Source organism: Arachis hypogaea, chromosome 12 (assembly GCF_003086295.3).
Source record: "Arachis hypogaea cultivar Tifrunner chromosome 12, arahy.Tifrunner.gnm2.J5K5, whole genome shotgun sequence".
Taxonomy (NCBI): Eukaryota; Viridiplantae; Streptophyta; class Magnoliopsida; order Fabales; family Fabaceae; genus Arachis; species Arachis hypogaea.
Genome location: NC_092047.1, coordinates 82961887 through 82972049, shown reverse-complemented (window position 1 = coordinate 82972049; position 10163 = coordinate 82961887). Strand labels below are relative to the sequence as shown.

General features: G+C 39.6%; 1 non-coding gene across 1 annotated transcript; it reads left to right on the top strand.

Annotated features, from left to right (window-relative positions):
- The first annotated feature begins 1838 nt into the window (after positions 1-1838).
- On the top strand, positions 1839-1947 carry LOC112731983 (small nucleolar RNA R71). Its single transcript, XR_003167727.1, has one exon. It is a non-coding gene; the product is annotated as a small nucleolar RNA R71 (small nucleolar RNA).
- Positions 1948-10163: the final 8216 nt, after the last annotated feature.

The following is a 10163-nucleotide window of genomic DNA, read 5'->3' as shown; positions in this document are numbered from 1 at the left end:
AAATCTCTGCACTGAAAAAGATGGTTGGAACACTAAGTGTTGCACAGTTATCTCTCTTTTTTCAAAGGGAGAGTTGGGGTGAGGCATCTTGAACAGAATGTGATCCTCCCCTAGTTGTAAAATCAGTTCTCCCTTAGCTACATCAATGATAGCATTGGCAGTGGCTAGGAAAAGTCTTCCAAAGATGATGAATTCATCCTCATCTTCCTCAGTATCTAAGATTATAAAGTTTACAGAGATGTAAAGGTCTTCAATCTTTACCAATACATCCTCTACTAAGCCATATACTTTCTTCATTGAATTGTCTGCCATCTCTAGTGAGATATTTGTAGCTTGTACCTCAAAGATTTCCAACTTCTCCATTACAGAAAGTGGCATGAGATTTATAGTTGACCCTAGGTTACACAAAGCCTTCTTAAAGGTCATGGGGCATATGGTACAAGGAATTAGGAAGCATCCAGGATTTGGAAGCTTTTGAGGTAGCTTCTGCTGTACCAAAGCATTGAGTTCTTTGGGAAGCACTGGAGGTTCTACCTCCAAAGGTTTTGTACCAAATAACTTAGCATTCAGCTTCATGAGAGCTCCTAGGTACCGAGCAACTTGCTCTTCCTTAGTAGCCTCATCCTCATCAGAAGATGAGTATTCATCAGAACTCATGCACTGTAGGAGTGCATGCAGGAGAACCTCTATGGTCTCTACAATGAGCCTTGGTTTCCTTAATTCTTGGATAGAAATTTCTTTAGTAGGTGCTGAACACCCAGTAGATGTGCCTTTACTGGCGGTCAACACTAGTTCTGGTGGTTCTTTGGGCATTGAACGCCCATCATGCATCCCTTCACTGGTGTTCAACGCCAGTTTCTTTGCCAAGTTGGGCGTTGAACACCCAGTAAGACCTTCCTTACTGGCGTTCAACGCCAAATTTCCTGCCAGTTTGGGCGTTGAATGCCCAGTGAGGACTTTCTCACTAGCATTCAATGCCAACTTCTATGCCAGCTTGGGCGTTGAATGCCCAGTGAAGTTTTCCTCACTGGCGTTCAATGCCATCTGGGTTTCTCCAGATTCGGCCTCATCCTCAGTGGTGATGGCCTTGCATTCTTGTCCTGGGTTTACTTCAGTATTACTAGGAAGAGTGTCAGGAGGAGACTCAGGGATTCTCTTGCTTAGTTGACCAACTTGTACCTCCAAATTTCTAATGGAGGATCTTGTTTCAGTTATGAAACTATGAGTGGTCTTAGAGAGGTTGGAGACTATAGTTACTAAGTCAGAAAGGCTCTACTTAGAAGTCTTCATATTTCCTTGAGAAGATGGGAATGGTGGCCTGTTGTTGAACTTATTCTGGGTTCTTCCACCTTGATTATTATTGAAGCCTTGTTGAGACTTCTATTGATCCTTCCATAAAAGGTTAGGATGGTTCCTCCATGAGGAATTGTAAGTGTTTCCATAGGGTTCTCCCATGTAATTCACCTCTTCCATGGTGGGTTGGTCAGGATCATAAGCTTCTACTTTATAGGAAGCTTCTTGAATGCTGCCAACTACAGCTTGTATTCCAGTCAAATGCTGAGAGATCATATTGACCTATTGGGTCAATATCTTATTCTAAGACAATATAGCATTCAGAGTGTCTACTTTAAGAACTCCTTTCTTATGAGTTACCCTATTGTTCACAGGGTTTCTCCCAGAAGTGTACATGAATTAGTTGTTTACAACCATCTTAATAAGTTCTCATGCTTCTGCAGGTGTTTTCTTTAAGTGGAGTGATCCGCCTGCAGAGCTGTCCAATGATATTTTGGACATCTCAAAAAAACCATCATAGAAGATGCCTAGGATAGACCATTCTGAGAGCATGTCAGGAGGACACCTCTTGATCAGTTGCTTGTATCTTTCCCAAGCTTCATAGAGGGATTCACCTTCTTTTTGTCTGAAGGTTTGAATTTTCACTCTGATTTTGCTCATCCTTTGAGGAGGAATGAATTTGGCCAAGAAAGCATTGACCAACTTTTCCTAAGAGTCTAAGCTTTCTTTAGGTTGAGAATCCAACCATATTTTAGCTCTGTCTCTAACAGCAAAGGAAAATAGCATAAGTTTGTAGACCTCAGGATCCACTCCATTGGTCTTAACAGTGTCACAGATTTGTAAGAATTCCGACATAAATTGGTATGGATCTTCCAGTAGAAGTCCATGGAAGTTACAATTCTGTTGTAGAAGAGAGACTTACTGAGGCTTAAGCTCAAAGTTGTTAGCTCTAATGGAAGGTATGGAGATACTTTTTCCATAGATATCATAGGTAGGTTGACGTTGGGATTTTTGCCAGTAAAGAATTTTATAAAAATAGTCACGTTGTAGATATAGTCTCTAAACCAACAGAAATTCCTTCGTACAAACGTTTTGGTTGTCACAAGTAACAAACCCCTAAATAAATTGATAACCGAAGTATTCAAACCTCGGGTCGTCTTCTCAAGGAACTGCAGGGAAGTATGTTCTTATTATTGGTTATGGAGATTGTAAATTGGGGTTTTGAGAATGAGGAGTGAATAGTTTAATTAGCGAATAAAGTAAATGAAGAACAAGCAATTTAAATGGCAAGTAAAATAAATAAATGACTGTAAATAAACTTTTGGCAAGGTATGAGAAACTAGAAGTCCTATCCTGGCTATCCTTATCAATGATGATGAGAATTGAATCTTAATTTCGCTTTGTTAACCTTTACTAAGATAAAAGAAGGTCAAGGGATTAATTGGGTTGATCTTCGGATCCTATTTTATTTTCTAAGAAAAGATTGTGATTCTTGAAGCTCAATTCAATTAACAAAGATAACAATTATCAAGCATGTTTGAGTTTGATAACTCCTGAGTTACTGATTTCTTAACCAAAACCAAAAGGAGAAAAGTAAATCTACTGGAATAAGAATGTCTTCAGATTGGGAATAATTGTAACTAATAAATAAAAGAAAGCAATATTAACTGAAATAGCTCAAATAACATTAATCCAAAATAATAATCTGTAACATGGAAGAATTCATAAATTAAATTGCAAAAGTAAATAATCAACTAAAGTAGTGAATAAAAGTAGAAGAGAAGCTTGAAGTAAAGGAACATTAAATCTGGGATCGAGAGTTACTCCCGAATTAAGAGAAATCCTAAATCCTAATCCTAAGAGAGAGGAGAGAACCTCTCTCCAAACTAAATCTAACTCATCCAAACTAAACTAAAGTCGTCTCTCCATGAATGGATGCATTCCCTCACTTCATAACCTCTGGTCTATGCCTTCTGGACTTGGATTTTGGCCAAAAAGGGCTTCAGAAATCGTTGGGGGCGTTTTCTGCAATTTTTGGTGCGTGGCCTCTGTCACGCGTCCGCGTGGGTCACGCGGTCGCGTCATTCGGAGCTTTTCTTGTCACACGGTCGCGTCAGTCATGCGGCCGCGTCATATGTGTTTTGCTTAAGGCGCGGTCGCATCAGTCATGCGGCCGCGTCGCTGTTGATTCACGCTTGGCATGCGTCCGCGTCGCCCATGCGATCGCGTGGATACCAGTTTCTTTAGAAACTCCGTTTTGTGCTTTCCTTCCATTTTTGTATGTTTCCTTTCCATCCTTTAAGTCATTCCTGCCTTAGAAGAACTGAAACTACTCAACACACTAGTCACGACATCGAATGGAATTAAAAGTAATTAAAATAATTAGTTTTAAAGCATAGGAAACATGTTTTTCACATACATCACATAATGAGGAAGGGAGAGTAAAACTATGCAATTAATATGAATAAGTGGGTGAAGGATTGAATAAATCACTCAAACTAAGCACAAAATATATCATAAAATATAGGTTTATCAACCTCCCCACAGTTAAACAATAGCATGTCCTCATGCTAAATCCAAGGTGAAAAGTAAGGTTAAAGTGATGGAATGTCATGTAATGCAATCTAATCTAAATGCAACTACCTAAATGAATGATGCATCATGCAATTCTAATTTTTATTCACTTGTATATATAAAGCTTGCATGTAGTTAAATTAATTCACATTCTCAAGGAGTCATGTATATATATAGCCAAACCTATGTGAGTGTTATTTAAGTATGGGAAATTGTGGGAACAAAGGATAATAAAGGAATGAGTCATGATAATATACTGGGAATTTGGATAGTTACTCATGTGAAACTTTAAGAATTAAAACTCTATGTGCATTGATAAGTTATGTTCATTTTTATGCAATATATATATATATATATATATATATATATATATATATATATATATATATATATATATATATATATATATATATATATATATATAAGGGGACAAATTACCCCAATGCCAAGTTAAGAATTCAAAAGATCAATGCATGTATGATAAAATCAAAATAAAAAGGTTGATACATGAGTATGGATGTGAAAGAGATTTCTGGGTAGCTAGGTGTGAATTTTAGAAGTTATATAGAATATATATAGGTTATGTTAAAGCTTGGGTTAATTAAAAATTCAATTTATAAGCTTACTTAGCCATATATATCCTTACCCTTACCTTGACCCCATTACAACCTTGAAAAGACCTCATGATGTTTGCATTGGTATATTAAATGTTGTTGATTGGTTAAGAGAAGAACAAAAATTAGAAAGCATGATTAGAGAAGGATAGAGTGATGACCCTATACACTAGAGAGACTAGAGTGTACATACATTATCAGTGAGGGTTCCATGCTTGAATTTCTATGTTCCCTGCTTTCATGAGCTATCTTCTTGCATTTTTGTCTGTTCTTACTGTATAAGAATTGAGTTAGTGGAATTTGATTTGTAATTGTTTTGAAGATCTTATTTACTTTTGATCAAGTGGACAAAAGTCATATAGTTGCATTCATATATATAGATTGCATTGCATTTCATAGGTTTTACATGTTCTTACTCATTTATTTCATCTCCTTCAACTAAGCATGAGGACATGCTAATATTTAAGTGTGGGGAGGTTGATAAACCACTATTCTATGGTTTATTTTGTGTTTAATTGTGTGGTTTTATCATGATCTTTGCCCACTTATTCATTAAATTAGCATGCATTTACATTCCCTTCCTAAAATTATTGCATGATTGAAAACTGCTTTCTAGAGACTTTTTAATTACGTATTTTATTTCTCCTTTATCCCATTCGATGCCGTGATCTATATGTTAAGTGTTTCAGGCTTTATAGGGCATGGATGAGTTGGAAATTGGAAAGGAAGCTTGCAAAAATGGAAGGAACACAAGAAATTGAGGAGATGACCAACGAGAAGTGACGCGGCAGCATGGACGACGCGACCGCGCGGAGAAGAGCAAATCGCAGTGACGCGGCCACATGGATGACGCGACCGCGCAGCATGGAATAGCATGAGTGACGCAGCCGCATGGATGACGCGACCGCATGGCAAAGCAGAACGCCGAATGACGCGTCCGCATGAGTGACGCGATCGCGTGACATGCGCGATCTGCATAATCTGCAGAATCGCTGGGGGCAATTTTGGGCCCCATTTTGACCCAGCTTTCGGCCCAGAAAAGCAGACTAGAGCCAGAGAACATGCAGAAACCAGAGAGAAGATTCATTCCGCATAGTTTTAGTTTTGAGATCTAGTTTTACTCCTCCTCTAGGTTTTTTCTCTCTACACATTCATAGTTTTTTTTAGGATTTGTTATGTTCATTGTTTTGCATTGGGATATTGAGAAGAGTTATTGCCTCATCAAGACTTCGACATTCTAGTTCGTTCTCTTCACTTGTCTTTCACTCTTCCATGTTCCTTAATTTACTTAATTTTACTATTGGATTATTTTAGCATTTATTAATACAAGAATTACTTTTATTTTTAATTAATCCTTGATCATTATTTATCATGTCTTTCTTTAATTCCTTTTCTTACGTTATGAATTTTACATTTACAATGAGCGAGTAGTCCCCTAACTTGATGGAGAGTCGATGAAAGGAATCCTTGAGTTGGAATGCTCAAGAGAAAGATTGTAATTGTGTTTATTGTTGGATTGCTCTCTAGTCACTAACACCAATCCTCCCAAGAGTGGATTGGAACCTGTGGATAGAACAGCATTCCAACTTGTTTGACTTTCCCTTACTTAGTAAGGGACAACTAAACACAATAAATCTCAATTGGCAATTAATCTTGAGAGTACTGCAACAAGAATAGGGCTTCCATCTAATCAACTCCCAGTCAAGGCTTTTATTTAAATTACCTAATTTCCCCAATTTAATTCCCTGTTTACCCAACTCAACTTCTTTCGAAAACATCTGATTAATAAAATAGCACACTTTCCTGCAAACTCGTTGGGAGACGACCTGGGATCCATACTCCCAGTATTTTAATTTTAATTTTGTGACACCCTTCTAAATTGATAAAGCAGATTTCTGGTTGGTTGAGAACTATACTTGCAACGCATATTTTATAATCATTCTTAATTAGCCAATTTCCGCCCACGTCAATTTTTGGCGCCGTTGCCGGAGAATTGCAATCGTGTGCCTTATTATTGGTTATTGTAAATATTCTTCTTTTACTTGTTTATTTGTTTTTATTTTTCCCTTTTATTTTCATCAGCTACTATGAATTCTCACCCCCTTTCGCTTTGAGTTTGGTTCTAATGTTATTGAAAGGAATGAAAGTTATAACAGGAATATGCATCAAGGTCAAACCAATCAAGGATGGATGGAGCCAAGAGGACCTAATCAACCTTTTAGGTAACAACACCCTCCAATATATCATGGACAAAGATTATTCTGCAATGCATACCCAGCTGAAAGATATGGTGGACAACCTTGTAACTACCAACAAGTCCTACCACGTGCCTATAGACCATCCTCTCAACATAACCTCGAACTACCACGCTCACAAGCTTCTTTTCACCATTCACCACCACATGATCCTCATTTACCCCAGCTCCAATCCAATCACTCCCAAACAACACCACTTCCCCCTGTACCACGTCCAAACCTATCACCCCGGGAATCAGAGATTCGCCTCAAGGAAACAGCAGATCAACTTCAAACAACTATTCATCAACTGGATCAAGCAATAAGTCAATTACTTGCCAGACGTTCGAACATTCAAGGACCTCCCACAACACCATGTGGACAATCTAATGAAGAGCGTAGCATGAAGAAGATACTAGAGACTCCAGTGGACATGACAGAGCCTGACTTCGTACTAGAACAAGTAGAGGAAGCTGTCACTGTACAAGAAGAAGAGTTGGTTGAAGACTTAGGAGACGACTTTAGTTTAGTTTTGATGAGTTAGATCTAGTTTGGAGAGAGGTTCTCTCCTCTCTCTTAGGATTAGGATTTAGGATTTCTCTTAATTCGGGAGTAACTCTCGATCCCAGGTTTAATGTTCCTTTACTTCAAGCTTCTCTTTTACTTTTATTCACTACTTTAGTTGATTATTTACTTTTGCAATTTAATTGATGAATTCTTCTATGTTACAGATTATTATTTTGGATTAATGTTATTTGAGGTATTTCAGTTAATATTGCTTTCTTTTATTTATTAGTTACAGTTATTCCCAATATGAAGACATTCTTATTCCAACAGATTTACTTTTCTCCTTTTGGTTTTGGTTAAGAAATCAGTAACTCAGGAGTTATCAAACTCAAACATGCTTGATAATTGTTATCTTTGTTAATTGAATTGAGCTTCAAGAATCTCAATCTTTTCTTAGAAAATAAAATAGGATCCGAAGATCAATCCAATTAATCCCTTGACCTTCCTTTATCTTAGTAAAGGTTAACAAAGCGGAATTAAGATTCAATTCTCATCATCATTGATAAGGATAGCCAGGATAGGACCTCTAGTTTCTCATACCTTGCCAAAAGCTTATTTACAGTCATTTATTTATTTTACTTTCCATTTAAATTGCTTGTTCTTCATTTACTTTATTCGCTAATTAAACTATTCACTCCTCATTCTCAAAACCCCAATTTACAATCTCCATAACCAATAATAAGAACATACTTCCATGCAGTTCCTTGAGAAGACGACCCGAGGTTTGAATACTTCGGTTATCAATTTATTTAGGAGTTTGTTACTTGTGACAACCAAAACGTTTGTACGGAGGGATTTCTGTTGGTTTAGAGACTATATCTACAACGCGACTATTTTTTATAAAATTCTTTACTGGCAAAAATCTCAACGTCAAAATGGCGCCGTTGCCGGGGAGGAAAATGAGGGGTAATGGGGGTAGGGGGAAAGGGGAAGGGGTGGGTGGCGGATGGGGGGGGGGGCGGCTGGGTTGGGCCAGCGGCGGTGGGTGGTGGTCGTGGAAAGGGGGCAGTGGCGTTGGAGGGAGGGAGGAGAAGGAAGAAGAAGAAAGAAGGGGGAATGAGGAAGGGGGTGGGTGGCGGCGGGTTCTGGGTGGTCGGCGGTTTTCGGCGGTGGCGTGGTGGTGGCTGGGTGGTGATGGTTGGATTGGAGGAGAAGAGAGGGAGAAGAAAGGTTTGGGGGGGCGCGACTGGTAGGGTTCGCGTGGCTGAGGGGTTATAAATTTGAATCCACGCGGCCGCGTGGGGACGCAGTCGCGTGGCTGGAGTGAAAAATGGTGTGACGCGATCGCGTAAATGACGCGATCACGTGGAGGGCACAAAGAGTAAATGACGCGATTGCCCGGGGCATGCGATCGCGTCGCTGGAATTCGTGCTAAACGCACAAATCCAACGTCATTTCAGTGCAACTCTCTGTCTCCTTTTGGGGTGTGGTGCAATCCATGTGACGCGATCGCGTCGCTCACGCGATCGCGTGGGATTGGTATTGTGCAAGTGACGCGATCGCATGAGTGACGCGATCGCGTTGGTCAATTGTGCGAAACGCACAATGGCCGCACGATTCCAGCCTAACTTTCTGGACGTTGGATCTTTACGCCGATCTCCAGGTCATGCGGCTGCGTGGATGACGCGGTCGCGTGGGTAATGTTTTACGCCATTTGACGCGATCGCATGGATGATGCGGTCACGTGGAGCACCTTCTCTCTCTCTCTCTTTTTTTATGCAGTACGCAATGATTAATATGAATGCGATGCAAAATTCCAGGTTCAATATTATAAAATAAAATAACATTTGAAAACAAACAAAATGAAATAAAAATTGAAAAATGAACGATCATACCATGGTGGGTTGTCTCCCACCTAGCACTTTTAGTTAAAGTCCTTAAGTTGGACATTGGAGGAGCTTCCTGTTATGGCGGCTTATGCTTAAATTCATCCAGAAATCTCCACCAATGCTTGGAATGCCAATAGCCTCCGGGGTCCCAAACTAGGCACGTGAAGCTTCTGGGCAGCTTCAAACAGATTCTCAGACTCCCGGGGTGACGAATGTTAGCATAGATTCCAGGATCCCAAACTTTGCTTTTAAATCCGCCTTCGTCTTGATCTATACTTTTCCATCTGGGCGGTTTAGAGATTAGATTCTCACCAGGATAACCAAACGTTTTCCGAGATCCATCCGGTTGATCATGATGCCAATCCGTGCACTTCAAGTTAAAGCGTGGAACCTTATTGAACCTTGTGCACCAGCTCTGAGTACGAGCCATTTCCCTTTTACTCTTAAAGCCACAGAGAGCTCTAAGCTGGCCATCTGTTTCAAGCAAACCATATTCAAGTGGAAAAATACAGTTAAAAGTTAAGGATTGTACCCACTTGAAGCTTGTATTGCGTGGTAATGGCCTTGGGGTAGGTGGTTCCAGTGGTTCTGTGAGTTCTACTCCCTTGTGCTCTTCTATGAAATTCTCCACTTCTTTGCAGAATTCTACAAATGTAACATCGTCCTGATCAAAGCCATCTATGTCTTCCTCATCACTTGAGTCATAAATGGGCGGTTTAGAGAAATCTACCTCCGCGTCATCTTCGTATTCATCTGGGGAAGAGTCTTCGATCTCAGAGAATTCACTTGCAGATGCAAGTTCATTATCATCATCAAGGAAACTTTCTTCTGGAATTATCCTGTCTAGTTCTTCATAAAAGCTTAGCTTTGGAGGTTGTGCACTATCCTCCTTAGCATCAATTGTAATATCCTTGACAGAATTCTCCACAACTCTGGATTCCCATGGGGTTCAGCGTCTCCTAAGTCTTCAACCAACTATTCTTCTTGTACAGTGACAGCTTCCTCTACTTGTTCTAGTATGAAGTCAGGCTCTGTCATGTCCACTGGAGTCT